General features: G+C 55.8%; 1 protein-coding gene across 4 annotated transcripts in view; it reads left to right on the top strand.

The window, feature by feature from the left end:
* The first annotated feature begins 1,468 nt into the window (after window positions 1–1,468).
* The window catches only part of LOC110391695 (RNA-binding protein 4B-like), a 14,444-nt gene continuing 11,296 nt past the window's right edge, over window positions 1,469–4,616 (top strand). For all 4 annotated transcript variants that reach the window (XM_021383650.1, XM_021383648.1, XM_021383649.1 and 1 more), the window contains exon 1: window positions 1,469–1,555. The gene's annotated coding sequence lies outside the window, so the exon portion shown is untranslated. The remainder of the gene's footprint in view (window positions 1,556–4,616) is intronic.

Raw genomic sequence — 4,616 nt, 5'->3', positions numbered from 1 at the left:
CCCCCCACAGGCAGAGATGAGTGCGTGGCTTCGTGTCATCCACGCAGCGGCCGCCCTGGTGCCGGGGGGGCCGCGGGAGGGACCGCCAGCGGTGGGATCGGTGCCCGGGGGGGGCAAGGGGATGACGAGGGCGATGAGCATGCCCCCCGTGCCCCCCCCCCACGGCGAGGGCCCCCCGCCGCTGCGATCCCGCGAGGGGAAGGAGAAGGAGCGAGAGAAACGCTTCAGCTTCTTCAAGAAGAACAAATAGGGGAGGGGGCTGGGGGGGGCACAAAAAATATGGGGGGGGGTAATAAAAACGAGGGGTCCCACGGAGCTGATGGAGGGACACGGCCGGGGCAGTGCGGGGTTGCTCCCCCCCCGGAGCCGCTGTGCCTTTCTGCCCCATGCCAGGGGTCCCGGTGATGTCCCCGTGGCCCCATGATGTCGCGCTGTACCCCAAATAAAGCGGCTGTAGAGAGCGGCTGGAGTGTGACTGCGGGGGGGGGAGGGGGACAGAGATGGATGGGACAGGGATGGGGACTGGGATGGGATGGGGATGGGGACAGGGATAGAGTTGGGACAGGGATGGGATAGGACAGGGATACAGATGGGACAGTGATGGGGTCTGGGATGGGGTGGGGATAGGGATAGAGTGGGGACAGGGATGGGATGGGATAGGATAGAGATGGGACAGAGATGGGGACAGGGATGGGACATGATAGAGATAGGGACGGAGATAGAGATCGAACAGGAATGGGGATAGGGATGGAAATGGAGACAGGATAAAGATGGGAACGTGGATGGGATAGGACAGGATAGAGATGGGACAGGGATGGGGACAGGGATGCAAATGGAGACAGGACAGAGATGGGGACAGGGATGGGATGGGACAGGATAGAGATGGGACAGGAAGGGGATGGGGATGGAAGAGAGAAGGAATGGGGTAAGAGAGGGGTGAGATGGAATCTCCCTTTCATAGGGTGAGGGAGGGAAGGTGGTGGGACAGGGAAGGGGATGGGTAAGGGAAAGAGATGTGGGGAGGGAAGGGATGGCATGGAGGTGGGACGGATGTAGATGGCGTGGGGTGGGGGTTGGGATGGAGATGGGATGGGACGGGACAGGGAAGGAAGGAAGATAAGGATGGAGGTGGGGACAAGGATGGAGATGGGACAAGAATGGAGACTGGGGTGGGACAGGAATGGGACGGGATGGGGACAGCGATGGAGATGGGAAGGAGATGGGGCGGGACAGGGAACGGAGGGAAATGGGACGGGGACGGGACTGCGAATGGGTCACCCGAGATCCCCCAATTAGCGGCGGACTCCGGATCCACCCATGAACCATGAATGGGCCACCCCGGATCCCCCCGTGACCCATCAATGGGCCGCTCCGCGCGCACCGCCCCTTCCTCTGATTGGCTGCGGGGGCGCCAAGGGCGGGCTCAACTCCCCCGGGGGGGCGGTGCCGCGCTTGACGGACAGCCGCACCGACCAGTAGGGGCCGGAGGGCGGGGCCCCGAGTGGCTGAGCATCGCCGCCGCCATTTTGCGAGGACAGAGCGGCGGACGGCGCAGGTGGGGGCGGGGCCGCACCGGGAGGGGCGACCGGGNACCAACCTGGAGCTGCGCGCCAAGTTCGAGGAGTACGGCCCCGTCATCGAGTGCGACATCGTCAAGGACTACGCCTTCGTGCACATGGAGCGGGCCGAGGACGCGGTGGAGGCCATCCGCGGGCTGGACAACACCGAGTTCCAAGGTGACGGGCCGGGGCGCTGGGATGGGAGAGGGAGCGAGGTCAGGTAGGACGGCGGGCACGGTTCCGTCCGCGGCGCCAGGTCGCGGCCTCTCGGCTCGTCCCCGTGCGGTGCAGCCCCGTGGTTTTGCGTGGAAGGGGACGGCGACGTCCTGCCCGGTGCCGGCACCGCGCTCCGGGGCTGAGACACGCGGATGTGGCGGATGCGGAGCGATGCTCAGGTGCTGGTGTTCCGAATCCGGACCGTTTTGATGCCTTTGTCCCCAAAATCTGGGGTGTTTTGGTGTCTTTATCCCGAATCCGGGCCGTTTTGGTGCCTTTGTCCCCCAAATTCAGGTCATTTTGGTGTCTTTATCCCGAATCCAGGCCGTTTTCATGCCTTTGTCCCCAAAATCAAGGATGTTCGGGTGTCTTTATCCCGAATCCAGGCCGTTCTGGTGCCTTTGTCCCCAAAATTCAGGATGTTTTGGTGTCTTTATCCTGAATCCGGGCCATTTTGGTGCCTTTGTCACCAAAATCTAGGACATTTTGGTGTCTTTATCCCGAATCCGGGCCGTTTTGGTGCCTTTGTCCCCAAAATTCAGGATATTTTGGTGTCATTATCCCGAATCCAGACCATTTTCATGTCTTTGTCCCCAAAATTCAGGATATTATGGTGCCAATGTCCCTGAATCCAGAACGTTTTGGTGCCTTTATCCTAAAACCTAGGCCGTTTTGGTACCTTTATCCCAAATCTGGGCCATTTTCATGCCTTTGTCCCCCAAATTCAGGATGTTTTGGTGTCTTTATCCTGAATCCAGGCCATTTTGGTGCCTTTGTCCCCCAGAGTCTACGATGTTTTGATGTCTTTATCCCGAATCTGGGTCGTTTTCATGCCTTTGTCCCCCAAATTCAGGATGTTTTGGTGTCTTTATCCCAAATCCGGGCCATTTTGGTGCCTTTGTCCCCAAAATTCAGGATGTTTTGGTGTCCTTATCACGAATCCGGGTCGTTCTGGTGCCTTTGTCCCCAAAATCCAGGTCATTTTGGTGCCTTTATCCCAAATTTGGGATGTTATGGTGCTGATGTCCCTGAATCCAGAACGTTTTGGTGCCTTTATCCTAAAACCTAGGCTGTTTGGGTGCCTTTATCCCGAATCTGGGCCGTTTTGGTGCCTTTGTCCCCAAAATCCAGGATATTTTGGTGTCTTTATCCCGAATCCGGGCCATTTTGCTGCCTTTGTCCCCCAAATTAAGGATGTTTTGGTGTCTTTATCCCGAATCTGAGCCATTTTGGTGCCTTTGTCCCCAAAATCCAGGTCATTTTGGTGCCTTTATCCCAAATTTGGGATGTTATGGTGCCTTTGTCCCTGAATCCAGGGCGTTTTGGTGCCTTTATCCCAAATCCAGGGCATTTTGGTGCCTTTGTCCCCAAAATCCAGGATATTTTGGTATCTTTATCCCGAATCCGAGCTGTTTTGGTGCCTTTGTCCCTGAATCTGGGCCATTCTGGTGCCCGTCTCCCCAAGCCTGGGCCATTCTGATGCCTTTGTTGCCAAAATCTGAGGCGTTTTGGTGCCTTTGTCCCCAAAATCCAGAGCGTTTTGTAGCCTCTATCCCAAATCTAGGGCATTTTGGTGCCTTTACCCTAAAATCTGGGCCGTTTTGGTTCCTTTGTCTCCCAAATCCAGCGTGTTTTGGTGCCAGTGTGTCAAATCCGGGTCGTTTTGGTGCCTTTATCCCAAATTTGGGATCTTATGGTGCTGATGTCCCTGAATCCAGGACATTTTGGTGCCTTTATCCTAAAACCTGGGTTGTTTTCGTGCCTTTGTCCCCAAAGTCCAGGGCGTTTTGGTGCCTTTATCCCAAATCTTGGACATTCTGGTGCTGGTGTCCCAAAATTCAGGGCACTTTGGTGCCTTTATCTCAAATCAGGGGTGTTTTGGTGCCTTTATCCCCCAAATCCTGGGCGTTTTGATGTATTTATCCCCTAATCCAAGGTGTTTTGGTGCTTTGGTCCCCCAAATCCAGGGCGTTTTGGTGTCTTTATGTCAAATCTGGAGCATTTTGGTGCTGGTGTCTCCCAGTCCAGGGCGTTTTGGTGCCTTTGTCCCCCAAATCCAAGGCTTTTTGGTGCTTTTATGTGAAAATCTGGGGCATTTTGGTGCCTGTATCCTGAATCCAGGGTGTTTGGGTGCTTTTATCTCGAAATCCAAAGCGTTCTGGCGCCCATGTCCTGAATCCAGGGGCATTTTGGTGCCTTTATCCCCAAATCCAGGGGCATTTTGGTTCCTTTGTCCCAAATCTGGGGCGTTTCGGTGCGTTTCCCATTGCTTGTTGAGATTTGCAAAGAATGGTCCAGCCCAAATCCGGGGCGTTTTGGTGCTTTCCAGCCCAAATCCGGGGCGTTTTGGTGCTTTCCAGCCCAAATCCGGGGCGTTTTGGTGCTTTCCAGCCCAAATCCGGGGCGTTTTGGTGCTTCTCCTTCCGGTTAGTTGAGGTTTGTAGCAGTGCTAACCCAAATCTGGGACGTTTTAGGACTTTTGACTCAAATCCAGGGCGTTTCAGTGTCCTTTTTCTCCACGTGCTGAGGTCTGTAGCCACGCTCTGTTCCTTCCAACCCAGATTTTGGGGGCGTTTCGGTGCCTCCATCCCAAATTTAGGCCGTTCGGGTGCGTTTCTCCCAAACTACTGAGGTTTGAAGGCGATGTGAACCAAAATCTGGGGCGCTTTGCTGCTTTATCTCGAGGTGCTGAGATTTGTAGCCGTGTTCAGCTGCGACCAACCCAAATCTGAGGCGCTTTGGGGGACCTCCAAGCCAAATCTGAGGCGCTTTGGGGGACCTCCAACCCAAATCTGAGGCGCTTTGGGGGACCTCCAACCCAAATGTGGGGCACTTTGGTGC

Source organism: Numida meleagris, unplaced genomic scaffold (assembly GCF_002078875.1).
Source record: "Numida meleagris isolate 19003 breed g44 Domestic line unplaced genomic scaffold, NumMel1.0 unplaced_Scaffold462, whole genome shotgun sequence".
NCBI lineage: Eukaryota > Metazoa > Chordata > Aves > Galliformes > Numididae > Numida > Numida meleagris.
This window is presented reverse-complemented; position numbering and strand designations above follow the sequence as displayed.